At 42.4% G+C, this 21,071-nt stretch overlaps 1 long non-coding RNA gene across 2 annotated transcripts in view; it reads right to left on the reverse strand.

The window, feature by feature from the left end:
- Positions 1–5,947: 5,947 nt before the first annotated feature.
- The window catches only part of LOC307161648, a 360,858-nt gene continuing 345,734 nt past the window's right edge, over positions 5,948–21,071 (reverse strand). Inside the window, exons 2-4 of one of the 2 annotated variants that reach the window (XR_013821768.1) lie at positions 6,571–6,658; positions 6,324–6,450; positions 5,948–5,992 (exon numbers count right to left, since the gene is read on the reverse strand). This is a non-coding gene — a long non-coding RNA (uncharacterized lncRNA). Of the gene's footprint in view, positions 5,993–6,323; positions 6,451–6,570; positions 6,713–21,071 lie in introns of those variants that run through there. The other variant, XR_013821769.1, reaches the window with a different exon arrangement.

The raw sequence follows: 21,071 nt of genomic DNA on the forward strand, positions 1-21,071 counted from the left end.
CCTCTTTTTTTTTTTTTTTTTCACCATCATCCTGTGTCTTTTCTGTCTTTTCCTCCATGCTTTTCTGACATGTCTTTGCTCCCTGTCAGATAATTCACTGATACTCTTCAACTTTCCTTCTTCCCTTCGTTTCTTATTTCTTTCTCTTTCTTTCCTTGAGTATTCCTCGTACTTCACTGGGTCTTCCCTCAACCTTTGTTTGTATTCTCTCTGTCTCTCTGTTGTAGTTTTTTTTTAGGCATGTTGGTGTTTTATGTCATTCTCCCTGTCAAGTTAATCATAGAAATTAACATTACTGACAACAACCTTACACCTAAGCTAGTATCATGGACTGCAACCTTAAGTAATTGTAACCTCATGACATTACAGAATTTTAACAGAATCTTACATACTAAAACACTAAAACACTACTAAAACATACTACAGTAGTAATTATTTGCATAACTGTACTAAAATGTAGTTTATTCCTCCAAATAAAGGATTATGTGTTCCATTTTGTCACTACCAAAACAGTCACAACCGAAACATGTCTTGAAGTTTCGGTTGTGACTGTTTTGGTAGTGACAATTTTAGATACTTTTGAGCCTAGCTCGAAGATGCTAATCAGCACATGGTTAGCAATCACTGGTCAGAACAGTTGAACACATATAACAACTAAATTTTATGGAATAACATCCAAAAAAAATTCTCAATAGCAGAAACAATGAGTTTGGTAGTGACATTCCTTAAAGTTACACACAGATTTTTAGACTTTAGAACACATTTACCTCAAAATGATGGGATCAATCTACTCACCATATAGCACATGAGAGAGAGGGACACAGGAATATATCTGATGAAAAAATGTAGGGGTGTGGTTAAAATCAGTCTCAGCCAATGGACTACAACATTCACTGTTTTGGTAGTGACATGAAAATGCAGGACACATTTTATTAGATAAAGTTTCATGATTTAAAAATAAAATATAAAAAAAATATTTTTTTTAAAACAAGAATGGAAAAATTTGCAAAAAATGTTTCAATATCATTTTCACAAGTTGAAATTTAGGGGTTAGGGTTTGGGACAGCCACCTCCTAATTGAAAGTAGCCCATAAATGATTATTTTATATATATATAAAGCTTATTGATATCTTAAATATTATTGTGGGTTTCAATAGATAATTGAAGGATCTTAGTAAACATCTAAGATTTTAATAATTAAATGCTTTTCAAATGTGTTTTTTTGGATGAGGGACAGCAGTTTGCACCAATTCTGTAGAATGGCCCAAAAACAAAAGTGACAGGATACACTGGAGAACGCGTTCCTGTTAAAGGCGGATGCATTGCAACCTTCAAACACAGAGGCCAGCAGATAAGGGCATTGCTGCTGATTGTGGATACGAGTGCACAACCAATCCTGGGACTAAAGGCATGTACAAAGCTCAATCTGGTCAAAAGGGTGTTTGTAGTGACATCATCAGATCCTGCAAATGATCATGACTCACTCATGGAGGAGTATAAAGACTGTTTCAAAGGACTTGGATGTCTACCTGGAAAACACAAAATTTGTGTGGATAAAAGTGTGTCTCCTGTTGTGCATCCTTGTAGGAAAATTCCTTTTGCATTTCGTGGAAAACTGAAAGAGGAACAAGCGCGCATGGAAAAATTAGAGGTCATCAAGAAAATAGATGAGCCAACTGAATGGGTCAGCTCGCTGGTTGTTCTGCAAAAGAAAACAGGTGCTCTGAGAACGTGCTTGGACCCAAGGGACCTAAATAAAGCAATCAAAAGAGGACACTTTAAATTACCAACCAGAGAAGAAATAATGGCACAGTTTGCTGGAGCTAAATGGTTCTGTAAACTAGACGCTTTGTCAGGTTTCTGGCAGCTGAGGCTGGACTAGGACAGTTCGAAGCTGTGCACGTTCAACACACCTGAGGGCAGGTACAGGTTTCTTCGTCTGCCGTATGGTATCTTATCAGCGCCTGAAGTCTACCATAAGACTATTCACATGATCTTCGAGCACATACCAGGAGTAGAGACAATGATGGATGACATCATAGTCTGGGGGTCGACTCGAGAAGAACACGACAAAAGACTGAGACAAGTGCTAGACAAGACAAGGGAAGTGATTCTGAAGCTTAACAAAGATAAATGTGAATTTGGAGTGAAAACACTTCTTATTTGTGGGAGATGTTGTCAGTGAAGTGGGGGTGAAGCCCGACCCGAGAAAAACATCAGCAATCAACAACATGGAAAAACCAAACAACAAAGATGAGGTCAGACATTTTCTGGGAATGGTCACCTATCTTGCCAAGTTTGTCCCACAGCTGTCAGCACCTCTAAGGAGTCTTCTCGGACAAAAGAATGAATGGATCTGGTCCCATGAGCAGGAACAATGTTTTGTGAAACTGAAAAAGACTCTGACACAGGAGTCCGTGTTAAAGTTCTATGATCCAGAGAAGAGAACAAGAATCTCAGCAGATGCGTCACAGTATGGCCTGGGAGCGGTGCTGCTGCAGCAACACGATGAGCAGTGGCTACCTGTCGCCTATGCATCCAGAGCCTTGACAAGTGCCGAGTCCAGGTACGCTCAAATAGAGAAGGAGCTGTTAGCGAGCATGTACGCCTGTGAACGGTTTCATCAATACGTCTATGGTCAAGCTTTTGAAGTAGAAACTGACCATAAACCTCTGGTGTCTATCATGTCCAAACTGCTGAATGACTTTCCTGTACGGATACAGCGCATGCTAATCAGGCTGCAAAAATATGACGTGCACATGATATACACACAAGGGAAATACATGTACACCACCGACACCTTGTCTTGAGCAGTGGGTAAGGAGGAACGTGGACATGATTGTGACGTCTCTGCCAGTAACAGTTGATAGAACAGAACAAATACGGAGAGAGACAAATGCAGACGAAACAATGAAAGAACTCAAGCGCACAGTACAGACAGGATGGCCTGAAAATAAAAAGGACTGCCCCACGAAAATACAAGACTACTGGAACTGCAGAGCAGAGCTCACCGTGGTGGATGACATAGTGTTGAAGGGGAACAAGTTTGTTATTCCATCATCACTACATAAACAAATGCTCCAAAAGATACACAAAGGCCACCTCGGAGAAGTCAAGTGTAAACGACGGGCGAGAGAAGTAATGTACTGGCCGAGAATCAACCAAGATATCAGCCAGGAACAGCGTCATGTGAACTTTGTCGCACCCACAGGCCAAAACAACAAGCTGAGCCGCTGATGACTCATCCAGTGCCCCACAGACCCTACTACAAGGTGGGAACTGACCTGTTTGACTGTGATGGAAAGAGTTACATAGTGGTCACCAACTACTTTTCAAACTATCCAGAAGTTGGAGCGCTACATTCAACATCAAGCAAGGCAGTCATCAGCTACCTCAAGACTGTCTTCGCCAGACATGGCGTCCCATGTGAACTGCTTTCGGACAATGGGCCCCAGTTTTCCAGCTGTGAGTTTGCTGCCTTTGCCAAAGAATGGGGGTTTCAACACTCTACGTCGAGTCCAACCTATCCAAAGTCCAACGGCTTGGCAGAAAGTTCTGTGAAAACAGTAAAAAACATGATGAAAAAGGCACAGGACAGAGATGACTTTCAGAAAAGCTTACTGATCTATAGGAGTGCACCTCTACAGAACGGACTATCACCAGCTCAAATGCTGATGGGTAGACGCATTCGCTCTAACCTACCAGTGACCAAGACTTGCTTACGCCCAAAAGTGCACACAAAGTCAGAAACGTAAAGGTGGAACAAAAAGCGAAACAAAAACAGCTGTATGATCGAACGGCAAAAAACCTGCCAAGGCTGAAGCCTGGAGACATGGTAGGTCTCAGGGACATCTCTACAGGCACATGGAGACAAAAGGGACAGGTAGAGGAGGAAGTTGCTCCACGCTCCTACAGGATCCAGACAGAGAATGGATTGTCTCTGAGGAGGAACCGCACGGATCTTCAACTACAGCCGACTGAAAAGGACACTACAGCTCAGTAGACGGTTCAGCAGGACACGGCTGAATCTACAGAGCTAACTGACTGTGGTCTGATAACAGCATCTGTGTCACCAGCTGCTGAGATACCTTCCAAACTGTTGAAATCGCCAGCTGCTGAAAGACAGGCTAGACCTAAGAGACATGTTCAGCCACCTCAGAGGTTGATTGAGAGTTGCTAAAGTCTCTTTAGTTTGTTTTGATGAACAAAAGAGCAACATGGACGTTAGGTTAGTCTATATCTTTGAAAAAGTAAACTGATTGTTGCCAGGTTTCTACGTTGGTGTTTTGATGCTTAGACAGGTTGCACTTTATTGTTGTTTATTTAAAAAAAAAAGAAAAAAAGAGAGAGAAACAAAGAGTGTTTAAGTTGGGAAAAGTTGTGTACAAGTAAGTAAGTTACAATGGAAAAATTTAAAAGCACTTTAAGATGGCTGTGTTTTATAGGGGTAAATATTATTTCTTTATAGGGGGAAAGATATGATGTTACGAGTACATTAGTAAAATAACTACATTACCCAGCATGCCACACTGGTGAGGGGCATGCGCAGAAGCCCATGCAGGCAGGTAGCGTGTGGCTATATGGGTAGCACGGTACAGTGTTTATGTGCTAGTTGTCTAGTAAAGATAAAGAAACCTTCAATCATGCCTCGTCTGCTTATTATAAGACTAAGCAAAACACATTTACCGTATGTGTTTAATGGAGCGCAAACAGAGCAATTGAGTTTTGAGTTTTATGAGTCAAGAGTTATCTCTAATAAGCCTAAATGTCACAGAAAGGAAGGGTGTGTGCAGTGAAAAGAATGACATTGACTTCATTTATTGAGTGCAGATGTTTAAACTGAACTGCAGGCGGTCTGTGAATGAGACGCAGGCTTTTGCATTGAAACACAGCAGGCAAACGCTGCACTACTGTCTCGAGAGTGTTCGTCCCGGCTGTGTGTCGAACTCTGATGTGTGTCAGTTCTACAACAGCAGAGAACAGACTTCAGTAACCCTCCAACATCAGTTCTACAACAGCAGTGAACAGACTTCATTAACCCTCCAACATCAGTTCTACAACAGCAGTGAACAGACTTCATTAACCCTCCAACATCAGGCCTCAAGAACATGTACAATACACAGTCAGCCAGTGGGTTCAGAAACACGAGAATACTAGACAAACACAAAAATATATAAAACAGTGTATAGCTGTAACTAAACACTAGCTGTGTATTGTCGTAAATAAATGTATCTATAAAACTCAGGATCATGTTCGGAAGAATGAGAAAAGTGTAAGTCAGAAGCACCAGGAACAAACTGCCCAAAATTTTCTTGCGCTTTAGAGAAGTAAGTGATATTGCGCGTGAAAGACCGCGACAAGTGCCAACAAAACACAGAATGATTATCGGGTAGGGGATTAAACAGGCGATCGATCCAAACAGAGAGCTAAACATCCGATCAGAGTTAAAGTCTGCAAAGATCAGAGGAACAAACCAGATGATCACAGAAACGACACAGCAGACTTTTAGTGAATGATGAGATCTGTACCAGATAGGATGAGAAACCAGAAGATATCGTTCAAAAGCAACACATGCCATAAAATACACACCCACAATCAAACTATACAAATATGCATTAAAGGCATCCCATGACTCTGTGATTGTCTCCGTTAATCTACAAATGATCTGAATGAGATCTGAAAGAATCAAATGAATAACAAACACTGGAGTGGAGCGATGAGATTTGATAAGAGCACACAACGCAAACACAGTTAAGATCATGATTGGAATCTCAATGGCTGAAATTATGCTGATAATTAATAAGTTTGCAGAATCAAGTTTCCTGTGAAATTCCCTCTTCTGATCGTCATAATTTACTCCACTTGATCCATTGCTGCTGGCGTTGATATAATAATTTACTCCACTTGATCCGTTGATATAATAATCTTCACTTGATCTGTTGCTGCTGGCGTTTTGTTCTGCCATTGTTTCATGAAATCTTGACAGGCAACACTAAATAACAAACCAGTCATTAGTTTAAAAACATGCATTCATTTACTATTTACTACTTTATTAAAAACATTAGGGAAAGATATATGACATAACTTGTTTTCTGTGTGATTGTTGAAATAAAGTTTCCTCAGTTTGCTCTACATGTTCTTTAGAGGAGATGTGTGTAATGTTAGAAAGCTTGAAATACGTGAAATGTAAGATTAAAGTTTGGAAATCCTCCATTTGAACAATATCACAGAAGCAAGAATGCTGTTGTTCTGAATATTCAGTCCAGCACAGCTGCAAGTGTACAATGGTTTATTAAACTAGGAATAAATCTTGAAGAACTTACGTTACTGACAGGATTGTGTGTTTCGTCTGCAGGTCAAAGCAGAAGTTTGTGGAGCAACACACAGACTGACAGATGTTTCACAAGTTTCCACTGCCGTGTTTAAAGAGCTCTTCATTCACTGCACACACTGTAAAAACACACATCTTAAAGCTAGAGTTAGAACAAGCTGAACAACATGTGCTAACGTTTGAATAAAGGCTGAAACACAATGACACAATAATTCCCACATGAGACGACATGATCTTACCGGGAATCAGACTGAAGACTGAAGACGCTGCTCATCAGGAGATGATGGTGTTTATGAGCTGCTCACGTTCTTTTATAGCCTGAATTAACTCCAGAAACACCAAACAAAGATGCATTAAACATCATTAACAGTTAATGCACATGCAACCGCATGATTTTGAACTAAGATTTTGTCATACTGTATGTGTAACGGTCACCAGCTGGAGTGCCCTTGAGAGCCACCAGAGGGCACTCCACACCAGACTATTGTCACTCTCACAAACTTCATCTCCCATCATTCTCTGCCTGGACTTATCAGCACTCATTATCACATTCACCTGTGTCTCATTATCTTGATAGTTTCAGCCTATTTATTCCATGTTCTCTCATTCATTCCTTGTGAAATCTTGTTTGTGTCACACTGCATTTCTGAGCATTCTCCCTAGTTTCATGTCTCTTGGTTTTTGGATTTCTTGCCTGTTCCGTGGATTACTCTTTTGCCTCTGACCCCTGCCTGTTTTGTTTGTTTGTTTGTATGGCCTACCTTTGTTTTGACCTATTGGCTGTATATTGGATTACGTGTGTGGTAAGATGGGGAAATGAAGCCTCATGAATCACTGAGGCTTTCCCCTGACTGTTCTGGGAAAAGATTCAAAGCTTTGAGAGTGTTGAGAACAGCGCCACCTGGTGCTTATTTAACCCTCTGGGGACCAAGGTGTTTTTGGGGCCCTTGAGATGTTCTGACATGCCTTGACATTTGTGCTTTTTTCAGTTATTTATAAACATGTTAATGACAAAGGTGTAAATTCACTATATATAGCACAAACAGGGCTACCATAATATGCGAGCAACTTGTATGTAGATGTTTGTATTTTTAAGAGAATAATGTTTATGCGTGGTTATTGGAAAAAATAAAAATGAAAGTTGCTGAATTAAGACCACAAAACACATATTAAATATGTGTCCACAAGACTTTTGACCAATGGATGTGGTCCCTTTGAGTTCTAGCTTCAAAATTATATGAAAATAGTCTTGCTTTATTGTTCACAAAAAAAAATACATTGATTTAAATGGTGTAAAACAGGTTTTGCTTGGAAAGCCAATATGCGAGGGGGAGGAGTAGTTCACACCCACTCTGCATAATGACTCTGCCTAATGAGCCATCCTTTCAGGTGTGACACTGACTGAGCCACAATGCAAGGACAAAGGATGTATTTAGAAGAAGACTAATATTGACCATTTAAGATTTTGCTTACATCTCTCTTGTAAATATGTTTTGCTATTTTATTAAAAATGTTACAATTACAACAATAATTACAATTTCAACAATATTTCAAGTGTACTCTTTCTTTGTAAAAAAGAAAAAGAAAAAAGATTATAGGCCTACATTTTATCATATGTATTCATTAGTTTGAATATAGCCGCATTGGAACATCTAACATCTTAGTCTATGACTTTATTTTTGACAAATATATATATATATATATATATATATATATATATATATATATATAACGTTAGATATGAGCAGAAATTGCTAAACAAAAGCTTATTTTATGTGGCAGTATATTTTACAGTAGCCTAAAAACTGTACCCAAATCTAGTCAACAAGTGACTGACTGTAGCGTTGTTTTTATGAAATATTAGGGCATATAAATGCTAATTTGCAGTTTAATACGTTGCTTATACAAATACATTTTATTTCAACATATTCCAGTCGATTTTTACTCATCTCAGTAGGCTATAGCAAAGCAGTTTATTCTTTCACACACAGACGCGCGATTTATATTTAGGCTAAACAGTCTTTACAAATATGTACCCTTCATTCATCTCACAGAAAGGCGAGTCATATTATAGAAATGCGATTCATCTTTTTGCGGTTTGCATAGGCCTACACTAACGTTATTCCATAACGTTATTCCACACTTGAGAAAAGAAAACAGCCTACCTCACTCCTCAGCGGGATCTGCTCCTCATATCAGGATATATTGTTCCTCATATCAGCACTGTTCTGAGGAGTCTTTTCTCCATAAGGTAGGCTATATTATGCGTCACTCGATCGCGACGCGCTTTGTTTACAGCTGATGTGGGCGTTTCACAGATCTTCAATAGTTCTCAGAATTTGCGTTTGAATAGCACGCGCTCTCCGGGGAGTGGTCACATTACTGTGAATTAGCTCGTAATGAGCTCGACTGGAGTCGCTCTCTTTTTATACAGATTACAGAAGATGAGAATATTTGTTTTTTATATAAGTTACTTCATTTAACAGATGCGATCTCAAGCTTTATGCCCGTGGGACTGTTTGCCTGTTTGACTGAATTTTCGCGGAGTTATAGATCATTTTCGAACGCGTTTCAAATGGGAGTTTACTGACAGTGAGAAGGCAGAAATCGCATCATGTTAATTTTTCTTTATTTGTCAAAAAGCAAAACACTTTATTTTTATTGTGAGTATACAGAAAAAAAATAGAAACTGAACAGGATCGTTTGATGTATTACACGAAAATGAAAGATCAAAATTAACAGAGCATTTAGTGTTTATTTTCATTGCTAAAAAAGAAAAACGAGCAAAACGCGCGGGCGCGTTTTTGGTCCCCAGAGGGTTAAAATAAAGCAGCCAGAAGCCTGTGTTAGAAGTTCTGGCAGATGAAGTAACCACAACACACTCCATAGTTTCAATGTTATGTGTATGTGTACGTGTACGCCTTACGTGTTTGTGTTTGATTTGTGTGACAATAAAATATAATATAAGCTTATATGATTCAATAAGATTTAATGTATCTCTTTCTCTCTCTCTCTCTCTCTCTCTCTCTCTCTCTACACACACACACAATGAATAAGGACATTGTCTGATAGGATCATCTGTTATTAAATGTGCTTATGACACTTGTTTCTGATAGTGCTTATCAACTGTAGGAATGACAGAAAGGTGATGAAGTTTTTAATTATTTTTTATTATTTTTGGCTGTTGCCATCGCTCTAAATACAAACCCTTCACCAAACACCAACACCCTCTCCCCTAATCCCACCCTAAACCCAAATGCCAACACCAAATTACCTAAAATCACCAAAAAGTGCAAAGATTTTACAAAAACAAAAAGACACAACAACAAAAAATAATAGCCCTAAGTAGTGAAAAATATTTTTTTCTTATTTAAATGTAATATATTGATTAACTTTCAAAGTACAGCACTCTCCTCACAAACCCATCAACCAGACTGAGGCAACAATGCCAGCACGTGCACGTGACTGGAGAGAAAGTGAGGCTTCGTTTGTCATCGATCACGGCACTCTAGTAAACCAATACACACCCCGATACGGGGCTTCACTAGAAATTGTGTCGCTTGTGTGATACGCGCATCGAAGCTTCAGTGCCATACGTAACATCACTAGTGTCTGGTTTGCCCCTTAATTAAAGCTGCAGTTGGATCTCAACCTTCGTGTCTCTGAGCAGTTTGTTACAGAAAACTTTGTCACATCAAGATCCAGCACGACGACCGACCAAAGATGAATCCAGCAGCACAGATTATGTGTCTCCGTCAGGGAGAGAGGCCCATAGAGGAATACATCATGGACTTTTTGGAGCTGGCTCACTAGACCTGTATGGACGAGTTATGTTTAATGATCTTTTTCTGTGAAGGACTATCCGAGCCATTCAGATCCCTTATGCCACTTCATCACCCTAGCTGGAATCTTCAACATTATATTGTCCATGCTCTTTTGCTGGCCGGATCAACTCTTACTATGGGTTTTGCAGAGGAGTCCTGCAAACTGACAGTATCCGGCAAGCCTGAGCTTCGCATCAGCCCTGCCGAGCCTGAGGTTCACGTCACGTCTGCCGATCCAGAGACTGTTCACGTCACGTCTGCCGATCAAGAGACTGTTCACGTCACGTCTGCCGATCAAGTGACTGTTCACATCACGTCCGCCGATCAAGAGACTGTTCACGTCACGTCTGCCGATCCAGAGACTGGTAACGTCACGTCTGCTGATCAAGAGACTGTTCACGTCACGTCCGCCGATCCAGAGACTGTTCACGTCACGTCCGCCGATCCACAGACTGTTCACGTCACGTCTGCCGATCCAGAGACTGTTCACGTCACGCCCGACGATCCAGAGACCGTTCACGTCACGTCTGCCGATCCAGAGACTGTTCAAGTCACGTCTGCCGATCCAGAGACTGTTCACGTCACGTCTGCCGATCCAGAGACTGTTCACGTCACGTCTGCCGATCCAGAGACTGTTCAGGTCACGTCTGCCGATCCAGAGACTGTTCACGTCACGCCTGCCGATCCAGAGACTGTTCACGTCACGTCCACCGAACCAGAGACTGTTCACGTCACGTCCGCCGATCCAGAGACTGTTCACGTCACGTCCGCCGAACCAGAGACTGTTCACGTCACGTCCGCCGATCCAGAGACTGTTCACGTCACGTCCGCCAAACCAGAGACTGGTCACGTCACTTCTGCCGAACCAGAGACTGTTCACGTCACGTCCGCCGAACCAGAGACTGTTCACGTCACGTCCGCCGATCCAGAGACTGTTCACGTCACGTCCGCCGATCCAGAGACTGTTCACGTCACGTCCACCGAACCAGAGACTGTTCACGTCACGTCCGCCGATCCAGAGACTGTTCACGTCACGTCCGCCGAACCAGAGACTGTTCACGTCACGTCCGCCGATCCAGAGACTGTTCACGTCACGTCCGCCAAACCAGAGACTGGTCACGTCACTTCTGCCGATACAGAGACTCTTCACGTCACGTCTGCCGATCCAGAGACTGTTCACGTCACGTCTGCCGATCCAGAGACTGTTCACGTCACGTCCGCCGATCCAGAGACTGTTCAGGTCACGTCCGCCGATCCAGAGACTGTTCACGTCACGTCCGCCGAACCAGAGACTGTTCACGTCACGTCCGCCGATCCAGAGACTGTTCACGTCACGTCCGCCGATCCAGAGACTGTTCACGTCACGTCCGCCAAACCAGAGACTGGTCACGTCACTTCTGCCGATACAGAGACTCTTCACGTCACGTCTGCCGATCCAGAGACTGTTCACGTCACGTCCGCCGATCCAGAGACTGTTCACGTCACGTCCGCCGATCCAGAGACTGTTCAGGTCACGTCCGCCGATCCAGAGACTGTTCACGTCACGTCCGCCGAACCAGAGACTGTTCACGTCACGTCTGCCGATCCAGAGACTGTTCACGTCACGTCCGCCGATCCAGAGACTGTTCAGGTCACGTCCGCCGATCCAGAGACTGTTCACGTCACGTCCGCCGATCCAGAGACTGTTCACGTCACGTCCGCCAAGACTGTTCACGTCACGTCTGCCGATCCAGAGACTGTTCACGTCACGTCTGCCGATCCAGAGACTGTTCACGTCACGTCTGCCGATCCAGAGACTGTTCACGTCACGTCTGCCAAGACTGTTCACGTCACGTCTGCCGATCCAGAGACTGTTCACGTCACGTCTGCCGATCCAAAGACTGTTCAGGTCACTTCTGCCGATCCAGAGACTGTTCACGTCACGTCTGCCGATCCAGAGACTGTTCACGTCACTTCTGCCGATCCAGAGACTGTTCACATCACGTCCGCCGATCAAGAGACTGTTCACGTCACGTCTGCCGATCCAGAGACTGGTAACGTCACGTCTGCCGATCAAGAGACTGTTCACGTCACGTCTGCCGATCCAGAGACTGTTCACGTCACGCCCGACGATCCAGAGACTGTTCACGTCACGTCTGCAGATCCAGAGACTGTTCAAGTCACGTCTGCCGATCCAGAGACTGTTCACGTCACGTCTGCCGATCCAGAGACTGTTCAGGTCACGTCTGCCGATCCAGAGACTGTTCACGTCACGCCTGCCGATCCAGAGACTGTTCACGTCACGTCCGCCGATCCAGAGACTGTTCACGTCACGTCTGCCGATCCAGAGACTGTTCAGGTCACGTCTGCCGATCCAGAGACTGTTCACATCACGTCCGCCGATCAAGAGACTGTTCACGTCACGTCTGCCGATCCAGAGACTGGTAACGTCACGTCTGCCGATCCAGAGACTGTTCACGTCACGCCCGACGATCCAGAGACTGTTCACGTCACGTCTGCAGATCCAGAGACTGTTCAAGTCACGTCTGCCGATCCAGAGACTGTTCACGTCACGTCTGCCGATCCAGAGACTGTTCAGGTCACGTCTGCCGATCCAGAGACTGTTCACGTCACGCCTGCCGATCCAGAGACTGTTCACGTCACGTCTGCCGATCCAGAGACTGTTCACGTCACGTCTGCCGATCCAGAAACTGTTCACGTCACGTCTGCCGAACCAGAGACTGTTCACGTCACGTCTGCCGATCCAGAGACTGTTCACGTCACGTCCGCCGATCCAGAGACTGTTCACGTCACGTCCACCGAACCAGAGACTGTTCACGTCACGTCCGCCGATCCAGAGACTGTTCACGTCACGTCCGCCGATCCAGAGACTGTTCACGTCACGTCCGCCGATCCAGAGACTGTTCACGTCACGTCCGCCGATCCAGAGACTGTTCACGTCACGTCCGCCAAACCAGAGACTGGTCACGTCACTTCTGCCGATACAGAGACTCTTCACGTCACGTCTGCCGATCCAGAGACTGTTCACGTCACGTCTGCCGATCCAGAGACTGTTCACGTCACGTCCGCCGATCCAGAGACTGTTCAGGTCACGTCCGCCGATCCAGAGACTGTTCACGTCACGTCTGCCGATCCAAAGACTGTTCAGGTCACTTCTGCCGATCCAGAGACTGTTCACGTCACGTCTGCCGATCCAGAGACTGTTCACGTCACGTCTGCCGATCCAGAGACTGTTCAGGTCACGCCTGCCGATCCAGAGACTGTTCACGTCACTTCTACCGATCCAGAACGTCTGCCGATCCAGAGACTGTTCACGTCACGTCTGCCGATCCAGAGACTGTTCACGTCACGTCTGCCGATCCAAAGACTGTTCAGGTCACTTCTGCCGATCCAGAGACTGTTCACGTCACGTCTGCCGATCCAGAGACTGTTCACGTCACGTCTGCCGATCCAAAGACTGTTCAGGTCACTTCTGCCGATCCAGAGACTGTTCACGTCACGTCTGCCGATCCAGAGACTGTTCACGTCACGTCTGCCGATCCAGAGACTGTTCAGGTCACGCCTGCCGATCCAGAGACTGTTCACGTCACTTCTACCGATCCAGAACGTCTGCCGATCCAGAGACTGTTCACGTCACGTCTGCAGATCCAGAGACTGTTCACGTCACGTCTGCCGATCCAGAGACTGTTCACATCACGTCTGCCGATCCAGAGACTCTTCACGTCACGTCTGCCGATCCAGAGACTCTTCACGTCACGTCTGCCGATCCAGAGACTGTTCACGTCACGTCTGCCGATCCAGAGACTGTTCACGTCACGTCCGCCGATCCAGAGACTGTTCACGTCACGTCCGCCGATCCAGAGACTGTTCACGTCACGTCTGCCGATCCAGAGACTGTTCACGTCACGTCTGCCGATCCAGAGACTGTTCACGTCACGTCTGCAGATCCAGAGACTGTTCACGTCACGTCTGCCGATCCAGAGACTGTTCACGTCACGTCTGCCGATCCAGAGACTGTTCAGGTCACGTCTGCCGATCCAGAGACTGTTCACGTCACGTCTGCCGATCCAGAGACTGTTCACGTCACGTCTGCCGATCCAGAGACTGTTCACGTCACGTCCGCCGATCCAGAGACTGTTCACGTCACGTCCGCCGATCCAGAGACTGTTCACGTCACGTCTGCCGATCCAGAGACTCTTCACGTCACGTCTGCCGATCCAGAGACTGTTCAGGTCACGCCTGCCGATCCAGAGAGTGTTCACGTCACGTCTGCCGATCCAGAGACTGTTCACGTCACGTCTGCCGATCCAGAGACTGTTCACGTCACGTCTGCCGATCCAGAGACTGTTCACGTCACGTCTGCCGATCCAGAGACTGTTCAGGTCACGTCTGCCGATCCAGAGACTGTTCACGTCACGTCCGCCGAACCAGAGACTGTTCACGTCACGTCCGCCGATCCAGAGACTGTTCACGTCACGTCCGCCGATCCAAAGACTGTTCACGTCACGTCACAGAAGTGTGTGTGTGTGTGTGAGAGAGAGAGTGTGTTTGTGTTAGAGAGTCTGTGAGTGTGAGTGTGTGTGAGAGAGTGAGTGTGTGAGTGTGAGAGAGAATGAGTATGTGAGAGAGTGTGTGAGTGTGTGAGTGTGTGTGTGAGAGAGAGACAGAGAGTGTGTGAGAGAGAGAGTGTGTGTGTAAGATAGTGTGTGTGTGAGAGTGTGTGAGAAACTAGGAATAAATCTTGAAGAACTTACGTTACTGACAGGATTGTGTGTTTCGTCTGCAGGTCAAAGCAGAAGTTTGTGGAGCAACACACAGACAGACAGATGTTTCACAAGTTTCCACTGCCGTGTTTAAAGAGCTCTTCATTCACTGCACACACTGTAAAACACACATCTTAATCACAATGTAGGAAATGCCTGAGATTACAGACAAACTATTTGATCCAACGTGTGCAACTGTAATTACCTTAAAGACACAATTAACTAACAATGGTGGTTTGAGTGAAAAACCAGTCTAACTTTCACAAACGGTTCGGCTCAACTACGACGACTGAAGTAATCTGAAAACGCTTTATATCTGATGCTTTCATTTCTAAAGTTCACTCAACGTTTATTCATATCCTCAGTAGAATAAGAAACCCATGAATGATCGGTGAGAGAAAGCACAGATACTTTGAACTCTCTAAAATATTGATTCTTCTACAGCTCTGCAAGCCTGTTTTCTTTAAGAAATGGAAATCTGTGTTGCTGACTGACTGAAATCACACTCAATGTTAATTAAAGGGAACTAGTTTAAGTGCAGATGATCACAGTGAGACCAGAGGCTGAAATACAAAGATAGTTGACTATATAAACTCACGGATGAGATGATCTCATGATCTTACCTGGAATCATAATGAACATCAAACTACAAGACAGAAGATGAAGTTTATGAGCTGATCACATCATCATCAAATGAATATCAAGAGCCTGAAATGGAAACTGGTTCCGACAGGACCTTAAAGAAGACTTCCAAACCTGATTTACACAATTCCATCTTCATTTCTTTAATTTCTTCTACACATAATCAAGCACACTAGAGAGTCAACAAGCTGAACAACATGTGCTAACGTTTGAATAAAGGCTGAAACACAATGACACAATAATTCCCACATGAGACGACATGATCTTACCGGGAATCAGACTGAAGACTGAAGACGCTGCTCATCAGGAGATGATGGTGTTTATGAGCTGCTCAGCGTTCTTTTATAGCCTTAATTAACTCCAGAAACACCAAACAAAGATCCATTAAACATCATTAACAGTTAATGCACATGCAACCGCATCAGCAATCCAAACCAAACTCCACAATATAAAACCATTTCAAAAAAGACACAAGTGTTATAGAAAGGAGAATCTCAACATCCAGAAATACAGTGATATAATACTAAGATTTTGTCATACTGTAAGTTTATCAAATTATGATTATGCAGAAAGGGCTGAATAAAAACATCAGTAAAGACAAAATATTATAACATTTACTACTGAAAACAAAATCACTTTATTTGCAGTTTCATTCCAGACACTGATGTGTGTGAATCACCACATCAATCTGTCAATAAACGTTGAGTTAGTTTGATTCTGCACTACGCTTTAATAATGTTCCACTAATCTGTGTCTGATTCTAATTATTGACACTTGATGTAGTGATAAATGTAAAGTATATTAACTGTATCCACACGAGAAATGGGCATTTCTGTTAAAGATTTACAAATCATTACAAAATGTGCGTTCCACATGTTAAATTATATTGTGTTAACCCTGTGAGGTCTGAGCTGTTTTCTGGGCCCTGGAGGAGTTCTGACATGCTCTGACATTTCTGGTTATTTCTTTTACTTGTGACATTTTCATGGCTAAAGTCTAATTACACTGTATTCAGCACAAACTCTGCTACAATAATATATCAGCAGCATGTATGTAAAAGTTTGTAGTTTTGAGATAATGACATTTATGCGTGGTTTGTGAAAATACAAAAAAAAATTCTCACTGAAATAAGTCCATGAAACCCCTACTGATTATTTCTTCACAAGACTTTTGAAAATTGTATGACATAGCCTAGAATATTTGCTCTAAAACTATGTGAAAATCACCCTGACTGCTCATTCAGAGAAGACAATATATTGATTTAAATTTTTTACGACGTGTTTTGTGTGAATAAGCCTTATGCGAGAGCTCATTAATATGTAAGCTTTTCTCACCTGAGAAAGACAAAGAACCTCCCCTAACGGCCCTATTAGGAGCTATCCTAATATAGCTCCTAATAGCCCTGTCATTCTGAGCAACCTTGCACAATACTGTAAATGAGGAGATTTAAAAAAGAATGGCTTTTAGATTGTTTGGATTTATTTACACAACATAATCCAAATAGACACAACAAATGGCAAAAAAGCACTTATTGAAAGACAGAGACCTTTGTGCCATTCCTAAAAAACATTGTACATACCTTTCATTTCGTGTTTGATTTTCACTTTACCATGTTCATGTTCCAGAGACTCGTGTGAATGTTGAAGTCGGCAGGACTCAGTGGCATCTGGGCCCTGAAAAAAAAGTGAACATACTGGTATCAAGAGAAAAGCCTGCACGATTTTGGAAATAAATATTAGATTTTTCTGGTTAAAATTGCTTTTTAAAATTCACAAAATACACACACACACACAAATGTTTCCAACAATATAATGAACACCAGGTTTGTTGTGCCTTGTAGGCATAAGCTATGCGCAGTGCTGGGTAAAATAATAATAACAATAGATAGCAGTATAAATCTTCCAAAATATTTCAGTAACAACCAAGCTAGAGAAAAATATATTGATTATCATGTTACTTCAAATGTTTCCATTCGTTATGATGATATGAAATGAGATAATAGTAAAAACATGAAGCCGTTTGGTGTGTTTTGCTTTTCAAATTTTCAAATGATACATTCAAACGCGATCGCGCTGCAAAATCTGATACATTCAAACGCGATCGCGCTCAAATATAAAACATTATGGTTACCATACATATCTACGTTTGACCAGATATCCACAAACACAGTAGGCCTAACAGTAAACACGGGTCTAAATATTATAATATTCCCCATATATCTAGCAACAGTTCAACTGCAATGTGACATTTATGCAACAATAACAAACATGTAAGAATTTCTTACCTTAAATCTTTCTTGTCTTCAAATCGCGTTCTTCTTCTGAGGTAGCCTAAATCCAATGTAAGCTCAGGCACGTCTTTCAAACTCGACGAAAAGTGAAGTGAAGTGTTTTGGTGTTTTGTTGTTGAGGTAACGAGCGCGTTCACGTTCCATGTGGAGATTTGCATGTGAATATCTTTTGCGCGAGTGGGCGTGGCCAAATTAACTGTAATGAGCACGCGTTTGAGAAGCTGGACATCTTGTTGGTTTTATACAAATTACTTAAACAGAAAATATTTGTTTTCGTTTTGAACCCGATCATTTAAAAGTACACACTTAAATGTTTATAAAGGTGTATGGCTCATAAATGTGTGACAAGTATTCGCTGAGTTTTGTTTCAGTTTATAGACGTGCTCAAGAAAAAAAAGTTCACCGCGACGAAGAGGCAGAACGCACACCCTGTTTATTTTCTTTATTTTACAAAAGCACAATGTTTTGATTTGATTGTAAGTGGACACATACAAAAGTAGAAATATCACAGATTCTTTTTTATATTTCTTTTTTCTGTATGACCATAAATGACGGAGTAATTTAAGTTTATAGTGCTACAATGTGGAGAAAATCCAGCAAAACGCGCCCGCGCGTTTGCCGACCTCAGAGGGTTAATATTGGTGAAAAGCTAATTCATGTTCAGATATTAGACTTTTTCACAGTACGGTACACAACACATACTATTGATATGAAACAAATTCTCAGATTTCAAATCACGTCTATTTTCTTATGAAATTCAAAACATAAATAGCGTTTTGTCGCTGTGGCGTGAGATCGCTCTGGCTCAGCTCTAGAGAAGCACATGATCTTCTCTTCCGCCTTAATAACACCAGTTACAGCGCGAGATAAACATGAATGAGCATCTGAAAGTGTGTTAAATGATAGAGTACAACTTATCGAAATCTGTATCATGTGACATGGAATCGCTCAATCAGTGTTTCAACCGTGGAAAGACATCAGTAAAACAGCTTGTAAACAATGTCATGTAACGTCACATTTACCTCAGAAAAAACATATCCAGTGACCATAAACTCGTTAGTCAGCTAGAAAAATTAACTCTAGAGATGAGCATTCTGCTAAATATATGCACCATATTACATATTCATTATCATTTTTAATGTTCTTCAATATTTAATGCATGTTTGAATAAATCTGGCAAGTTTTTATGACAGCCACCATTTAAATGTTTATATTTCATATAACATTATTATAAAAATAAATAAAAGTGTAATTTAAGTATTCATATACAAATCAGTTAATTTTTACCTTCTATATTATAGTAGGCTAATGAAGCCTATAGGCTACATCTGACTCCCATAGTTTACAGCATTAGTAAAGAGATTTGTTTTCCTTGAGAAAATTTGTCATGTATTGAACCAAGCCAAAGTTGACCTCAGACAACAATATACATTTTTTTAAAAAGCCAGTTCATGACCCATTTAAAGTGTCAGTCATGAAGGATTTAACTTGAAGCACTTCTACTGAGTATCATAATTGATTTGGTTTCTTCCATTAGAAAGCACTTCCCTATTGAGTGGTTGTGAGTGATTTTGTCCCTCAATTTTCAAAAGCTTGATTCCTGAAAGCTTGTTAGTAAGAGATTCAGTATGATTGCACATTTCCTCATTTCCCATCAGCATTAATTCATTATGAATAATGCCACAAACCATCTCTAATATAACACGTGTCAGGTTTGCATACATGAAGCAGACAAGATGGTAGGTTTGATATTTTAATAGCAGAATGGATTGGACACAGCGTGAAAGGTGAGTAAACAGGAAGTAGATAATCAGATGAAGCTTAACTGAATGATAACCAAGTCTATTTCTCTCTTGCAGATGAAGATGATGAAGTTTCTCAGAAGACGGAATGAAGACAGGCTGAAGAAGATCGGGATTGACGGTGAGTATGCAGGTAGGTAATGTAGAGGGTCTGGGTGTCATGAATCGACATGTATAGACAAGACCAGACAAGGAGTGAAGGGAGAGTGCTGAATATATAGGGCTTGTTAACGAGGGAGTGCAGGTGATGATGATGATGGTTGATAGAGTGCAGGTGTGCAGGTGTGTCAAGGAGGATGATGGGAAGTGTAGTGCACACACAGATGAGGAAGACAGATGGTGAATGTGACAACACGAATGTTTACTGTTTCCCACTGAAAGTATCTGCAGAATATCTGTGACTATCTGTGAGTTGTATATGCTTATGTGGACTTAAAAAAAAAAAAAAAAATCTTCTTCTCGTCTTCTCGCACCCCCCTAGCGCCTTTGAGCAGAAAAAACACCCTTGCAACTTTGGGCCATCTTTTCAGCGTCAGGAAGTATTGCGTGTGTCAGGTTTAGAGATGAATCAGACAGGTGAGTAGAATAAATAGTAGTTTTATTTGGAACAGAAGCACGGAACCATCAGATGTGTAATTGAGTTGATATTGGCAATGTGGAAATGAATATAGAACTTAGCTGGAGAAATAACTGAATGTCTTTTGCAGATGGAGGTAGACCAGGCTGGAGAACGGAAGATGAAGGAGATCAGTGGTGATGACAGATGGTAAACAGGAACACAGACTGAAGATGAGTATCGCAGGTAAGTAGATCAGGTAAGTCATGGGAGTGAGTCTTGTGAGTCTTGGTAAAGATGAGAGTAGACAGTGAACTGATGGTGAAGTGGTGTTATATTGGGTGCTGATGATGATGAGTATTCAGGGGAGAGTGAACGAGTGGGTGGAGTGTGCAGATCTGGTGAAGCCCTGACAGCGTGATATCAGGTCTCACAATGTAACAAATTGCTTTATGGCACTGCCAAATACACTATCTAAACATTTATATGCTAGCCTTCTGTGGATCATACATACCTCAGTGGACATGGCAACGTGTGTTCGCCGGCTTCTTTGAAAACAAATGCAAATGACAGGAGGGAGAAGATGGGAGGGGGGCGAGTCGCCCACGAGTTTTGACGACAGTGTTGTCAAATATCTATTATGAAGCTGTAGGGGGAGCTCTATAGAGACCTATAACCTATGCTTCCATCATAGTGCAGCTCATGTGTTTGATCAGATGGAACACCTGTACATTTGCGGTTTGCCTATTATGAACGAGGCTGTGAGTAACTGAATATTCTGTGGGTCTAGCGATCTACTATTGGTTATGTATATCTAACCACTTGAACATTATGAGGTGGGTGTTTTTAAATTCATTCATTAA

Source organism: Squalius cephalus, assembly GCF_949319135.1.
Source record: "Squalius cephalus genome assembly, chromosome: 7".
Taxonomy (NCBI): Eukaryota; Metazoa; Chordata; class Actinopteri; order Cypriniformes; family Leuciscidae; genus Squalius; species Squalius cephalus.